Source organism: Myotis brandtii, unplaced genomic scaffold, assembly GCF_000412655.1.
Source record: "Myotis brandtii unplaced genomic scaffold, ASM41265v1 scaffold293, whole genome shotgun sequence".
In the NCBI taxonomy this organism is placed as follows: domain Eukaryota; kingdom Metazoa; phylum Chordata; class Mammalia; order Chiroptera; family Vespertilionidae; genus Myotis; species Myotis brandtii.
This window is the reverse complement of record NW_005361201.1, coordinates 1,867,292-1,884,045: the sequence shown is the minus strand read 5'-3', so window position 1 is coordinate 1,884,045 and position 16,754 is coordinate 1,867,292. Positions and strand designations below refer to the sequence as shown.

General features: G+C 37.4%; 1 protein-coding gene and 1 pseudogene across 2 annotated transcripts in view; both read right to left on the bottom strand.

Moving 5' to 3' along the window:
- The window catches only part of NELL1 (neural EGFL like 1), a 731,583-nt gene that overhangs the window by 109,923 nt on the left and 604,906 nt on the right, over positions 1-16,754 (bottom strand). The window lies entirely within an intron of this gene.
- LOC102252115 overlaps positions 1-16,754 on the bottom strand; it is a 70,851-nt pseudogene that overhangs the window by 39,864 nt on the left and 14,233 nt on the right.

Here is a 16,754-nt window from a genome sequence, read left to right as displayed (position 1 = left end):
TGCATTTCAGTAATAAATCTATTCTAAATAAAATATCATGGAATATTGCTGTAAATTGAATTCCAAAAAAAGGAACTATTCAAAATATTTTATAAGCACTGATAGATGTAGAAGTGACCCACAGTGCATACAGTACCACCCTCTCTTTTCCTGTGTATAGACATTTTGCTTTCTTCCAGATAAGTGAGTCAACATACAGCCTTTTTCCAAACCCATCAGGTAGACTTGAAATGAACATGATGGAGTTTCAGGAGGGAATTTGGGTCTTTAGTGACTTTGTGCAAAAGTAACATTTTCTATTTTCCATTATACTTTTAAAGTTGTTGGGATTTCTGAGACACAACTCCATCATTTCTCATTTCATCCAGATTGCAATTACTATCATCATAGACATATCATTTATAGCATAAATAATATTTCTATCTACAGCTATAAATATAAATGTTCACAACTGTGAAGCATTTTAAAATATTGCAGACTGAGCCCAGAAGTCTTTTCCTTTTAAATTAACAGTGTTTTTTTTATTGTTTGTTTTCTTCTTCATTAAGGCTTTGCAGAAAATTCATTGGACATCCCCCAGATTTTTCCCACAGGGTTATAACAATAAAGTTATAAGGAAAAAGAGGACACATATGGTATATATATTTTAAATTATACTATCAAGTCAAAATAATCTTTTTACTTTTGGATGAATAATTTATTTTTAAAAAATCAAGTAAACAATAATAGTATAGAAATAAATTTCTACCTTTTTTCTGACCTTCCAGAAGTAAGCTACAGATGTATCATAACTATTCATTTTCATTAGTGTTAACAGGTCACCAAAAAAGCAAATTGAAAATGTTTTGATAGCTTTAAAAAGGATGAAATAATTTTGAAAAAGATGAAGGTTTAACTCTATCTTATTCTAGGATTTATTATCAAGCTACAATGGTAAGTTCACATGGTGATGGTTTAAAGAAAGACCAATAGATCAATGGGAAAGAATAGAATCCAGAAATAGACTTAAGGCAATTCCATAGAGAAAGGGTAAATCTTTTCAACAAATGATGATGGAATAATGGGTGTCCATATGCAAATAATAAAATGAAAAACTAACAAACTTTGATCCATACTTTTCCTCTTTAAAAAAAATTAACTCAAAATGTACCACGGACATAAATATAAAACCTATTAAAACATTAAAATTTCCAGGGGAATACATTGGAGAAAATCTTTGTGAAATGGCTTAGCCAAACTTTTGTTAGCTGCAACACAATCCATAGAAGAACAATTTGGACTTTATTAAAATTAAAAACTTCTCTTCAAAGAAACTGTTAAAAGAATGAAAAGACCATCCACACACTAGACAGTGATGGCGAACCTATGACATGTGTGTCAGAGGTGACACGTGAACTCATTTTTTTGGTTGATTTTTCTTTGTTAAATGGCATTTAAATATATAAAATAAATATCAAAAATATAAGTCTTTGTTTTACTATGGCTGCAAATATCAAAAAATTTCTATATGTGACACGGCACCAGAGTTAAGTTAGGGTTTTTCAAAATGCTGACACGCCGAGCTCAAAAGGTTCGCCATCACTGCACTAGGAGAAAATATTTGCAAAGCATATATCAGAAAAGGAATTTTATACAAATATATAAGAACCTCTAAAAAAAGAAAGAAAGGAAGGAAGGGAGGAAGGAAGGAAAGAAGGAAGATGCCCAATTTTTTAAATGGGTAGAAAAGTTGAACAGAAAATTCACAATAAGATACATTTGAATGGAAAAGAACCACATGGAAGTATGCAAAACATTATTAGTAGTTAGGGAAATACAAACTACAACCACACACACACACACACACACACACACACACGATATACCGCTAGTCACCTCAAATAATTATCCATTGATTGCAAAGTATAAAAAACTAATATAGAGTGAGTGAAAGCAGATAAGTAGTTTGGTTGCAGGGAAGGCAGAGAAGAGTGAAAAATAAATTACAAAGACAGATGAGGAAACTTTAGTATTGATCAATATTTTCCCCACAGGGATTTTGGTAATGGTTTTGCGGGTACATAACTACATAAAACTTATCAAATTGTAAACTTGAAACAGGTGCTATTTTTTTCTATGTCAATTAGACCTCAATAAAGTGTTAAAAAGAACATATGCACATGTTAAAAAGAATATATACACACAGGGTAGGACAAAAGCAGGTTTATGGTTGTAAGTATGCAAAACACAGTTGATTCTTGTATTATTTATTTGTTATTGTATTATTTTCCACACAAACAGCTGTAAACTTATTTTGCCCCACCCTGTATCTAGATGAACTTTGTACATTATTTGATCAATTTTATGCAACACTTAATATAATAATTATAAATAAATTATAATGACACGGGGAATTCTTAAGATAAGATTTTAAGACAGATTACCAGGTTAAAAAATTGAAAATATTGTACAGACTTACTGGGTAGAATAAAATGTGAGCAAAATGAAAAGAAGATATAAGAAACTATAATCAACAGATATCACCAAATTTTCTAAGATCAACAGGATGGGTCATTTTATAATTAGAAACATTATTTTTATCTAATTTCAAATGTCACATTAACAAAGACTCAACATAATGACAATAGACAATGTTGGTAAAGTAATAAAATGCCATTCTCTTACCCAGCTAATGGGAGTATTAATGAACATATCACTTCTGGAGAACAATTTGTGTAATAGGACCCTTAAACTTGTGCATACCCTTAAACTTGTGCATACCAGAAATTTTATCTGAGGACTGATGTGCAAAAAATGTGCAAAGAGAAAATACATAAGTGATCATGGCAGTTCTTATGCTAGAGAACCACCAAGTTTCCCTTTGCTGGTCAACAGTAAGAAGCAGCTTAGGGTGACAACATTGTAGGTCTGTTCTCTAAAAATATGCTCATGATATTCTGTGAAGGGAAAAGGTTTGAAATTCTACATAGCATGATCTGTGTATCAGTTTATATGCATCGGAAGGGTGCTGTTGGGAGGAGTGTGTAGGTTCATATATAGATAGAACATGTCTGTAATTATACATAAAATATTAATGTGGGTTATTGCCAGTTGGAGAAGCAAACAGTGATTATTACTTTTTCCTTTTATGATTTCATATCATCTGCATATTCTACAATAAAACTGCAGCATATTTTAAAATCAGGGGGAAAAAAAAAACAACTTCCATTTTAAATGAAATAAGAACCAGAAAACCCTTCCATTTCCATTTTGAATGGGGAAAAAAAGGACAAACGATCCTTCAGTTTCAAGACTATCATGTCTTGCTTCTCACCATGATGTCTAAACAACTGAAGACACTCAATAATATGAACACTGAAAATCATTCATTAGCCATCCCTCTAAAAGTGTAGAATGAAAATAAATAAAAAGAAGATAAGCACTTCTGCTTACAGGGAGGAGTAAAACTGATAGTGGCCAATTTCCCCTTCAGAGTGTGAATAAAAAAGGGGCCACATCCTAACGCTGACAAATGCAGGAGATGCCTGCATGGCAGGCCTTACAAACTCAGAGACCAAAAGAAACTGCATAGGACGATCTCAACATAGACATTCCTAACTAATAGTGAGTCACATCGTAGGCCTGTAGCTTCCCTGACAAAGGTCAGTCTTTACATTAACTGAACCTGTCTATTGTCTTTTTGCATGGAAGATAACATATCCTTGGAATGTTAGAGTAATTCCCTTTTCCAGACCCCTCAGGACATAAGCTCCCACCAGAGCAGGAAACCATGGGACCCCCTCACTGTTATCTTGTCCCCCAAAACCCATCTTTATGTGCTGCAAATATTAATTAACTATCCTATACCCACTAACGTAAAAGAAGTATTTGTCTCTCCATTTTACTCTTTATCCAATCTCAGGGATTTCCCCTCTTTGTTTTCTCCTGCCTCCCTAATTTATCACCAATGAATTCCATGTAATTCCCTTTATGTCTCCTCCTTTAATGGTAATCCTAATATATAAAGAGCCAGGGTCTGTCACAACCTAAATGACCAGATGGATGACCAACATGGCGGGAGTCAGTCTGGGTCCAGCCGCCCGTGGTGCGGCAGCAGGAGGGAGCTGTGGGAACAGAGCCATGCTGCCATCAGACTGGCCTCTTGGTCCCTCCCTCGCCTGCAGGCTCTGGGGAACCAGAGCCATGCTGCGATCTTGGAATCATGGTCCCTCTCCCCCAGCGCACAGGCCCAGGGAACCAGAGCCATGCTGTGATGGGACTGGACCCTACCTGAGGGGTCCTGGATTGTGAGAGCCTGCAAGCTGGGCTGAGAGACCCCCCGAGTGCACGAATTTTCATGCACTGGGCCTCTAGTGTATAAAATGAATGCAAAACTGCAAATCTCCAGAGCATTTTGTCAATTTACGGAGATTTTGCTTCCCAGCAATTGTTGTCAGTTTGTCTCAGATAAACTCATAAAAAATTCTCTACAAGTTTGGATGGTTTTTAAATCAACAAGGGTCTTCAATTATTAGTGTTCTCATCCACTTCCACTTTGTTTACATTGTTGGCCTGGACTCTCACTTAGGCAAGCTCTCAACATACCTGATGCTGAGGTGTCAATGTCAAGTTGTGCCTCAGCTCCAGTGCTCTGTTATAGACCAGCTTCTTGCAATCCTGTGGTGAGTGCACATTAGTATTATGGATCTCTGAAGACATGCGATGATTCTACTGAACCTATCAGAGGTCTATGCACATAATAGGGGCTTAATTAATCTAGGTAAAATAAGTCAATAGGCTTCACATTTGAGGGACCATATTTAAACGCCCCTCCCCAAATTTAATTGAAGTACTTGACACAAATGGACGATCCTGAATAATTTACTTTCATGTTTATTAAAATTAACGTTGTTCAGCTTCCTTCCTGTTGACCCATCACTTACTGCCTTCAAACAAGTGCTTATGGAGTGGCTCCTCTGAGGGGGTTATCGTGCAAGGTGGTGGATGACCATCCCTGATGGGGATGAACAGGAACCATGCAATCATGAATCTTAGTCTCCATTGTTGGATACAGAGGAATCAGGAAGTATTTGGCCAGGGTTAATACCAGGCTGTGAATCACAACCCTAGGCAATCAGAACAAGCTTCTGATCATATATTTATTTTAATTGACACCTGAAGAATAAATAGATATTAACCAAGTAAACAAAGTGACAAGGTGAAACTGTAAATCATTTTAAAAACCAATGTATTTTCTCCTCCAGTTTAGTAAGTGAAACAAAATAAGTCTTTTCTGATGACTTAGGTCAGAGTAAAGAACCTGAAGATGAACTTATGTAATAGGAATCTGTACATATTCTTTGTTTTGCTAGTTATTTAAATTAAATTATTTATGTGCATCATTAAAATATCTAAGGGGTGATAAAAGTAGCAAAGTAAAATTACTGGTTAAATATGCATTACATTAACTCAGGCTCTTTTTAATCAAGTTTCCATTGTGTATCCAATAAAAAAACAATGTCAAAATAAATTGAATACAGGGCTATCTGTTTAGCCAAGACATTAATGAAACATCTTGAAGATGTATTGCCTACTGATGCCAGATCTGATCAATCAAACAACTGACAAGGCAAGATAACTAAATTTATAAAGAAACTAAATTACCAAACTTTTATTATACATTATTTGCATTTTCATAGCTGCTCTGTAAAGCAGGTATTTTTATCCCAATTTTATAGCTGGAAAACTGTGGCTTGAGAGTTATTATTTAAATCCAGATTTGTCTAAAGCAAAAGTTACAACATCACACGGACTTCAATGATTGTGCATATAATATCAGTGCAGAATACTGTGAAAATACAAAGTACAAGGCAGCATCCTGACTCCAGAGTACTATGCAATACAGCTGGGGGGATAAAACAGATTGAAAGACAATTCAGAACATAACAAAGTATGCCAAGTGACAAGTGAGTGGTACACCCCCCCCAAAAAAAATTGAGTGATGGTATGGTGGTTCAGGGTTGTCTTGAAAAACATTATAAATATAGAGGTTTCAAAGATAGGCAATTTTCTGAAAGGCAAACCAGGGAGAACATTTGAGAAAGAAGAAACAACATGAGTCAAAGTTTGGTTTGGGAAAACTGTATTTTGGAGAATAGAGCCTGTTCAATGTTGGTTTGGAAATAATACTAGTAGGCAAGATGTGGGTGTAAGAAGAAAAAGATTTAACAATAAAGGAGTTTGGAATATTTGCAAAAACACAGCAGGCTCTGTGGAGTTGTGAACTAAGAATAAATAACACCTATAATCCTGCTTTTCATAAACTTTACAGACTTCAACATTCATTCAGGTTAATGTGACTGTCAGAGGGAAAGCCTTTAACATAACTCTGGTCTACAAGAAATGAAAGAGCTGCAGACTTCTTAGGAAGGCGAATAGTCATGGGACCCCAAGACTCTTAAGGGCACCAACATCATTGGTCTTCCCAGATCCCAGGACCTTTTTCTCCTTCTCAACCTCTTTGATTGTGCAGTTCTGGATGCTGCCTATCACTCCTCTTTATTTTTTTTCCTTTTTTAAAATATATTTTTCATTGATTTCAGAGAGGAAGAGAGAGGGAGAGAAAGACAGAAACATCAATGATAAGATAGAATCATTGATTGGCTGCCTCCCGCATGCCTCAAAATAGGGATCCAGACCACAACCTGGGCATGTGCCCTGACCGGGAATCGAACCCATGACCTCCTTGTTTATAGGTTGACAATCAACCACTGAGCCACACTGTCTGAGTGACTCTTTCTTGACACACAAATTCTTCAGCTTCCAAGACACGTTACCAGTGAATCAATAAACATTTTCCCACCTACTATGTTCCAGACACTAACAATGTTCTTTCCCTGCTCTCTATTCTCCTTTATTTTTGTCATGCCTCTCTTTGGAAAAATGAAAGCTCCTTGAAGGAAAACATTATATCACATTTTTTCTTTCCCAAGAATGCCCAGCTTTGTGCTCTAATTATTGCTTTATTCATCAGTGTGTAAGGCAGCTAAACAGTGCGAAATAAGAAGAGATTGACAAAAATGGGTAGTGTCTATTGCTAGAAATGAGCATAGTGCTTTCTATTTGCACAGGTATCTTTAGGGACCACATGAGAGCATCTGCTTTCACAGTAGTTAAAACCAACCAACCAGGGTACTTCAAGACGAGAGAATCATTTAGTAAATAGGCATAGCAGAAAGGCCTGAAGCCTGGATGGTCCTTACACTCAAGAAATGTATAGCACACTGCTGTCTGCTGGTTGTAGAGGTTTTTAGACAAAGTGGTTAAGAGTCCTCAGTTTTCTGATTTACATAAAGTAGAACACGATGTTCACAAGAATTCAAGACATTCTCATTATTCATAAAATGCTATAAAATGTATATATTTGATTAAAATCATATAAGAAGCATCTTTAGTCAAAACAAATACAACTTTAAACTACCCTCAAAATGTCAAAATATAGGAGAATAACCAAAGAGATGAAAGAATGGTCAAAAGTGTTGGATTTCAAGTAAGCTCTTAGTTGGATAGGTTGGTCAGAGATTATTTTAACAGGAAGCATAACAAGGCAGGTGTTATGTTTAGTTGTGATACCAAAAGCGTAACATCTTTGTCTCACATGCACTTGCTTCATGGACTTATGTTATCTGCCAGATACCACAAAGCAGGCCTAATACCTGTGGAAATGGATGGAAGGGGAGCATGTGACAAGTGTCTGAGATGTTCCAAGCACTGCATAGAAGGCTGCTATTTTATTTCATCTGCACTCCCACTCTTTAAGGTAGACAGATGTTATTCTTATCATTTTTCAGATCAACAAATCAAAGGATCAAGGTAGGTAAGTCCTAGAATCCTTCCTGCCTCTAAAGAGGAGGTACCCCTCTGAGGTTTTAGGGTTCCTGGCAAAGAGACTCTCTGAAATCTTGTGAACCCATATCCCAGGCTGGTCAATTTATCTTACAGACAGATACTGCCTCTTCTTACTATTAAATATGCAAAGGTGCCCTGACTGGTTTGGCTCAGTGGATAGAGCATCAGCCTGCGGACTCAAGGGTCCCAGGTTCGATTCCGGTCAAGGGCATGTGCCTTGGTTGTGGGCACATCCCCAGTGGGGGGTATGCAGGAGGCGGCTGATCGATGTTTCTCTCTCATCGATGTTTCTAACTCTCTATCTCTCTCCCTTCCTCTCTGTAAAAAATCAATAAAATATATTAAAAAAATATATGCAAAGGCTTTGTCATAAATCCAGTCTGACAAGGGAGAGTACATCATAGTATATGTTCCTCCTCTAAGAAGGTGAAGAGAGTAGCCAAAGCACATATATGCATAACCCATGGACACAGACAACAGAGTGGTGAAGGCCAGGGAAGGGGGTTGCAGGGCTGGGTGCAGGTGGGCAAAGGAGGAGAAAGGGGGACATAGTGCCAACAATGAAATATAAATAAACAAAGAAGAAAAAGAACAAAGGGATTTATAAATTATCTGGTATTTGAATTTCAAAGATGCAGCAGTTCAGAATGTGAGGGTTTGGAATATCAAACTTGCTTGGAATAGCAAGTCATACTTTTGCTGGGCATTGCACTGAAATTGGGTTATATACTGTCAATACAGGATCAAAGCCCCTTTGCCTGCCATGGTTTCCATGCCTACAACACACTAGCTTCCACATTCATATGCCAGTTCTAATAAAATAAAAAAATTTCCCCTTTATCACTTTAATAGCTAAAATAAGAGACTCAGATTCAAGCACTGGATTGGAAATCAGTTAAGACATATGAATCATCTTTCATTCCTTCCAACTTGTCAGTGTTACTTTAATATTTAAGCCCAAGAGTTTTATCTAATTGTCTTAAAGATGTTTTAAAACATTTTTGACTTTTCAGTTTAATATTAAGTGTTTTTAAATCACTATTTCAGTGAACAAAGCAATCAAATTGTTAAACCAATTTCTTTCCTGCACGAGCAAATGAAAAACACTACTTGTGAATGCAAAAGTGGAATCCACATCAGTGCTTTAAAAATTCAATGTCATTAGGAATAATAGGACCAGAGCAACAAAATGAATTGGTCTGGGACCTAGTGTTGGCTATGAATCAGACACGGCAACATAGAGGCTTATTATGGAAGTGGCCATGAGGCTCTTATTACCCACATACAAAATGCCAGTAGCAATGCTTAGCCGGTCTAGAGGCCCCATGTGATCATCCATAGATTTTTCACAGATGATCACAGCCAAGCAAGTCACTGGTGCTGCTACCTTTCACACCTCTCAGAACTCCTAGATCAAGTGCATGTGCTTTAATAACCTTTGGGCCATATTTTATCATTTGTGAAATAGACACATTTTTCTTCTCTCGCTTCCTTCCTCAGCACTTTCCCCCAGAGATCACCAAGTCTCTTCTCAACAGTGGCAGGTCAGCTAGGAAGGGAGGTCATTAGAGTTCCTTTAAGAAAATAGAAGGTTCCTAAGCCTTAAATCTTGTGAATATAAATGCCTCGCGGAGGTTTTCCTTTTAAGTAAATCAGGACAATTCTTGCTTTTCTATCTGAAACATTCTATCAGACAAAAATAAATAAGAAAGTTGGAGGGGAGTAAAAAATTACTATTTGTAAAATGTTTAAAAAGCAGTAACTGAATCCAAAGCCTTTGCCTAGAATAAAAATAATAACTTGATCAGAAATTCCTAAAATGAATTAATGAGTTCAGAGTACTTAAATTGGTTAGGAATGCCATGAAAAACACACTTCTGTTTCACTCCTTTGCCAGGAAACTATTTGCATTAATGATACTCTCCATAAAAGACCTTAGCTCTGGCTCTACTAAGGACCCTAGGAAAACAGAGGACAAAAGATATTCCCCTACAGGTTTTCCCTGGAGCTCAGAATATAATACTAGCCCTCTATTAACGCTCCCTTCCTTCTTTCTCAAGTAAATTTAAACTAGAAAGTTTTTCCAAAGCCAATTGCTTGAAATACCCTATCTGTTCACTGAAAATCTATATCATTTTATCTTCAAGACAACAGTTCTACTTTTGATTGTAGGTACCTCAGGCTTTTCTACCTAGCTTCAGCACCCAGCTTCTTGAAAGCATAAACCAGGTCAAATTCATCAGGGTAACTACCACTCCCCCCTTTTTTCTCTCCCTGCCCCCACTTCTTCTGACTCCTATCTACCACTTTACTAAACCTTAATTGACCAGCTCTTTCCACATGGGTATAAGATCAATTTATTATACTAAAACCCTTATTGCCATAATACTTATAATAGCTCAGTTATCTAATTCAATCCTGACTGATATATACCCCATTGATGTTGGACTTGGCTACATGCTCTGCCCAATAAAAGATTAGAGACTAAAACACAAGCAAAGGATTTAAATATTCTTGCAGAGTTGGCTTAGCTCTGTGATTCCGCCACCACCATGGGTAAGAACATGTCCAATAGCTGAAAGTTCAAAGGGAATGAATAGATATCTGGAATATATCTAAGGCCAATCAGTACCTGAAGTTAATTCCAGCCAATTTTTTTGATGAACCCAACAGAGCCCTAGCCATCCTGCTAGCCAGAAGAAAAGAAATGTTTGCTATTGTAAGCCACTGTTTTTTGTGGTTGTTTTTTTCTTTTGGAATTATTACATAGACTATTGCAACAATAATTGACAAATACACTCACAGAAGTTAATAAGAGATTTATAAAGATGGAATTTGATTCTAGGTTTTCAGAACCAAGTCCAGGATGCCTTTGCTCTGTCTTGGTATCCAATGGCTTGGTAATACTAATCACTGGGAGAGGGGGTAAATATAAATTATTTTTAAAGTATTTTATAATTGCTCTAATAGACTAAAATAGCTGTAATCGTCATAGACAGTTTCATATCACTGCCACTTGGCAATTGTTATGAGGAATGTATCACAACTGAAGACAGGGAAGTCAACTCCAGATAGCTGGTAGTGTGATGCATATCGTGGTTAGAGACTGACTGAGATGACCATAGTGATTCAGCTGTGGACTCAACCTACTCAATGCAGTATGAAGGGACATTGTTAAAAGTGTACATAATTATATAATACACTTAAAAGTTTTGAAGGTGAAACAATGTATGTGCCTGTATAGATATAAACACATTTCCTCAAATATGTTTCAAATACTCAATTTTCATGCAAAATCTTTCAAAGTATCTTCTTTCTCATATTAACCTGTGATTTATGATGCTCATAAAATAACAATAATGGTTATGCATTCATTCATTTTTTAGCCAGAATTTCATTTATTCAACCACTACATATTGCCTGCCTTGAACTTTTACTAGATTCTGGGATAAGTTGATGAATGGGACCCAGAACTCAGCCCAAGTAGATATGTGCCACTGCTGTCACTGTGCTGGTACTACAGAAGCAGAGCTCAGGGACCAGTGCAGGGAACAGTCCCATGGACATAACATTATGATGTGTGGCATCCAATGGAAAACTCAATTTCAAGGAAAAGTAGAATTATTTTTTTAAAAAATAGAAATATGTGGTACATCTACACAATGGAATACTATGCTACTGTAAAAAAAGAAAGAACTCTTACCATTCGCAACAGCATGGATGGACATGAAAAGCATTATGCTAAGCAAAATACTATAAGCCAGTCAGAGAAAGATAAATATCACATGATCTCACTCATTTTTGGAATATAATGAACATCATAAACTGATGAACAACAATAGATCCAGAGACAGAGAAGCATCGAAGAGACCATCAAACTTTAGAAGGAAGGCAGTGGAGGGGGTTTGGTAAGAGAGCAACCAAAGGACTTGTATGCATGCATATAAGCATATCCAATGGACACACACACTAGGGGCGTAAGGGCATGTGCTGGGGCGTGGGGGTGGCTGGAGAGAGGTCAATAGGGGGAAAATGAGATCTATGTAATACTTTAAACAATAAAGAATAAAACAAAAATAGAAATGGACTCTACTAGTGAAAAAGGGTTTTCTCCTATCCTATCTCATCTCATTCTATTTCTTTTTGTGTATTTCTCGGCCTACATAATCTATAAACAGGGTTTAAAAGTATCAAGTCTTTCTTACTTCTGACTTACAGTTTCCAAAGGCAAGCATATTCTTCCCCTTTAGCTGTGTCTACTGTTATTTATGCCCATATTTGCCCATATTTAGAGATAGCTTGCTTTTTTTGGGGGGTAAAACCATTTTATTAACTGACCAAAGCACTTCATTTTGTTTTCTTCGAACACCTTGCCGTTGATGGCCATGAGTATGCGCGGGTCCTGGACGCCGTCAAAGCATCGCAGCTCGGCAGGGGTGAAGTCGCGCCGCTTAAGGCGGGGCAGCGGGGGCGGCTCGTCGTCGTCGTCGTCGTCGTCGTCGCTGTCGCCGCAGGAAGATGCAGAAGCCAAGCAGCAGCAGGTTGAGAGGCGATGTGAAAATCTCGTTCAGCAGCCCTCTCTCCAGCTCGCTCGGGTCGGCGCCCATTGCCACCACTTCCTCGGCAGCCATGATCGCTGGAGCAAAGGTTGGGCCGGACTTGGGAAAGCTCCGGAACTTGAGGCTTTCTCCACCCTCTCCGAGAGCTAGTAGAGATAGCTTGCTTTTAATTCCCATTTCGTGATTTTTCTAATGTTTAATTTTTTAAATTGACTTCCTTGTTTGGAAGATGAGGTCACCTTGTGCTCTCTGCTACTTGCATGCCCCAACATAGTTATTACAAATTTTGTCTGCCAATATTCAGTGCTTATATTATGAATATGGAAACACTGTCTATGGTTGGCCCAAGTTGATCTTATAATTATGTATCCCATCCTTTAAAATTTTTCTCCTGCATATAGATGCTCACTTTGCCAAATTCCCACATATTCCAGGATTCCCAGCCTCAGTTTGGAGGAGCACATCTCCAGTAGCTTCCTAAGAAAGCAAGCATGGAAGCATTTTGGGGAACTGGCATCAACACCTATACTTGTCTTTATCTTCATAACAGAGTAATATTTAAGTAGCTGCAGAAATGTAGACTCTAAATAACTTCCCTCAAAAGTGTCTTTATCTTTGTATTAGTTTCCAGTTGCTTCTGTAGCAAATGACCACAGACTTAAACAACACAAATTTATCATCTTATGGTGCTAAGAGATCAGAAATCTAAAATATCTGAGGGGACTGTGCCCCCTCTGGAAGCTCTAGGGGAGGATCCATTGCCTTCCCTTTTCCAGCTAAAGGCCACCTGCATTCCTGGGTTCACTGCCCCCTTCTGGCAATGACATCACTCAAGCCTTTCCTTCCTTCCGTGTTCAAATCTCCTTATCTCACTCTGAGCCTCCTGCCTCCCTCTTATAAGAATGCTGTGATTACATTAGGCTCAACCTGATAATCCAGGATAATTTCTCCTCATCTTAAAATCCTTAATTTAATAACATGTGCAAATTCCCTTTTGCTATGGAAAGTAGCCTATTTATAGGTTCAGAGAATTAGGACATGGATATCCTTGGGGAACATTAGTCTGTCTACAATAATCTTCATAACTTACTGATGTTTAGCTGGCTATAGAATTATAGACTCTAATCCCCTTAAGATTTTGGACACCTTCTTCTATTGTCTTCCAGTTTCCAATTCCAGGGGTGGGAAGTCCATGCCATTCAGATTCTATATCCTTGATATATGGCCTGTTTTCCCTTCTCTTCTGGAATCATTTAGACCCCTCCCCTTTCCTCTGCTGTTTAAAATTTTACAATAATGTGATTTTTAAAAAATTGTACCTAGATATCTAGTGAGTTATTCATGTATGGCAACTCATGTCTGTGAGCTCTGGAAAATTTTATTCATTAAATCTTTGAAAGTGGTTTTCTAATTTATTATGCTTTCTTTCTGAAATTTCTATTTTGCAGAATTAACCTTCTGAACATGTTCTCAAATGTGTTTATTTGTTCTCCTTTATTTCCTTCTTATCTTTTTCTTTTTGGCTTTTATTCTCTGTTCTTCAGATATCCTCAACTTGACCTTTTAACTAGTGTAATAAACTTTTGTATTTCTATCACACTTCTCTAATTTCCAAACCTTTTTATTTTGGATGTTTTGTTTTATAGCACCATGGTATTGTTTCAGAAAGGCAAAGTCTTTTTCCCTTTCTGCAAATATCACAGACTTTCCCTTGGTGTTTTCTTCTCCTATTTTCTCATTCTCTGTGGGTTTCCTTTATCCATTTTGATTGTTTTGTCTCTACCTTTCATCTTTTAGACTTTCCTGGCTACTCTGTTGCAAGAATTAAAATTCTAGTATACCAAAGGGGCTTTTCTTTTGGGGTTGTCAGTGTTTTTAGAGAGGGATTCTCTAATCATCATTTTGAGTAGCAAATAGGAGAGGAAACGGAGTGGGAATGCTGTAATTTTGGAGGTTTCCTTTGATTCTCCTTCTACAACTTCACCTTACCCATTGCTGTGCCTGGTCATCCTGTGTAAGATGTTTTTCTGGTACAATTTCTCCTAAGAGAAAAAGTTCATATTCTGATGGGAGAAAAAAGATATAGTCTTTGTCTGCAAAAGGGAGGGGAGGGAACCTGGGCATCTAATTGCTCCTCAGACAAGTTTTCATCCAATCCTCTGTTCAGCCCATGCTTGATCTTCATCTTCAGAGGTAGCTTGTGGTATCAATAGGAATTGCATGTCCAAAGTCAAAGCAATGAGAAAGAGGTTCATATAAGCACATAAGTATCAGGAATGAGAGACATTTTTTAATTGTGATGTGATCTGTATGTGATGAAAGAATTTCTCCTAGGCTGACTGGTCTTTATCATCTTCTAAAATTGTATATTTGCTATCACTTATGTGTACTCTTACTTACATCTTTCAGTTTTTGTCTTCATCAAAGTTACAACCTGAGTGTAGACCCCCCCCACCCCAGTACTTAGGTAAAGTTATATTCTGGAGTCACATTATAAATACATGCATCAGACTAACTGCTTCAGGGAAAACTTCTTCCTTGGGACCAGCAACAGAGAATATTCAGAGAAGTGTCAGGTTTCTGAGAGAATTTCAGCACATGCCTTTGATGACAATGGTAGCTGCAAAGATGTATGAGAAAAACTGAATTCATGACTAATTGGGACTCTATTTCTGTGACCCATCAAAGGCTCTTCCTCTGCAACATAGCAGTTTCTCTCTACTAACACCCAGGTTAATATTTATCTCAGCATTATAAAGAAGAAAAAAAAGGCGATGGATTCCATGACAACTGATAGAAAAACTTAGCTGGTAAGATTTTCCCCCTAATTTTATGTGGCAATTTCAGAACTCTCAAAATTGGTTTTGCAAGATTATAAGAAATCATTTGGAGCTTTTTCTTCATAAAGACCCTTTCTCTCAATTGCTTTTACCTTTACCAGGATTTGCTGCCTCTATTTTATACTTTTTGGTAGTAAGATAAGCTCTCCAAGTATGAGGGCCTTGGTCAAAGGTATTATATTACAGTGTGATGTAACCAGGGGCACATACTGTCCACCTGTACCTCAATCCTCTTCACTCATCCAGACTTCCTGGAAGAGGCCAGTGTGAGCAGGGGTCATTAAGAAGAAGAATGGGTGGGAATATTCTCTGTCTGCTTTTGGGAATTATATTGGTTATCTCAGGCTAGACATGCTACAGTAATAAACAACTCTAATAATACCTCTGTTTCTACAGCCGTGGTTTAATTCTCACTCACTGTACATGTGTGTTCAAGTGGCCACAGCTCTGCTCTAACCCTTTTCACTCTGGAATCCAGACAGAACGAACAACCTATATTTTGGACATGCCATCCTCATGGCAGAGAGAGAAAAAAAGAGATAGCTGAACCATGCAATGGGTTTTCAAGCTTCTAATCAGAGGTAACACAAGTTCCTCTCATTTATATTCCATTGGCTAAATCAAGTCATATGGCCCAGTTGGATACCATCAGGGTGGGCATATACTTCTGCCATGGAGAGAAACCCAATAAGGAATAGTTTAGCAACCTGGAAGGAAAGCCCTCCCCGCACTCCCCCCACCCCCAAAAAAAGACTAAACAAAAATTTTAAACAATAATATAATCTACTTCGGGGAAGAAGGTACTGTTTTTCACTTTGCAGCCCTGGATCCTCACTGATTTTCTTGCTCAGAAGAGCCCTTATCCTGATGAAAAGATTCTCCCTTTCCATTAATAAGGCAGTGAGACTTGGGTCTCTGATATCAACTACAGGATTTAGCAAATATAGTCTGAAAGCTGCCTACTTACAATTGGTGTCCCTGTCCCAGACTAAATCCCTTGAGAGAAGCTGATGGTTTCTTATCCATCCTTGTAATCTACGGTATTAAACTCAGTACATGCTGCAATTCAATATTTATTGAACTGAACTGAATTGAACTGAATTGCATGACACTGACCAGAAAAGACATAAATTCTACTACATCTTTATTCATGAATTTATTTATGTAAACATCATTTATTTAAAGGCCACTGAATACCTACTATGCATACATAAAGACACAGCATCTGCCTTTATGGACCATATAGGCTAGGAGAATCAAACTTATTTTACTTCCTCTAAAGTGTGTCAAACGTTTTATGATTTTTGTGAACAGATATACTGCTCACATTTACCATGGAAAGCTGGCCTCAGGATGAGAGCCTGCAGGTAAACTTCAATTATTAAGTCTGAATTAAGTACAAAAACACATATCAAAGTGCCTCTCTTTTGTAAAGTAATAAAGGAAAGCTAGTTGTTTATATATTTAC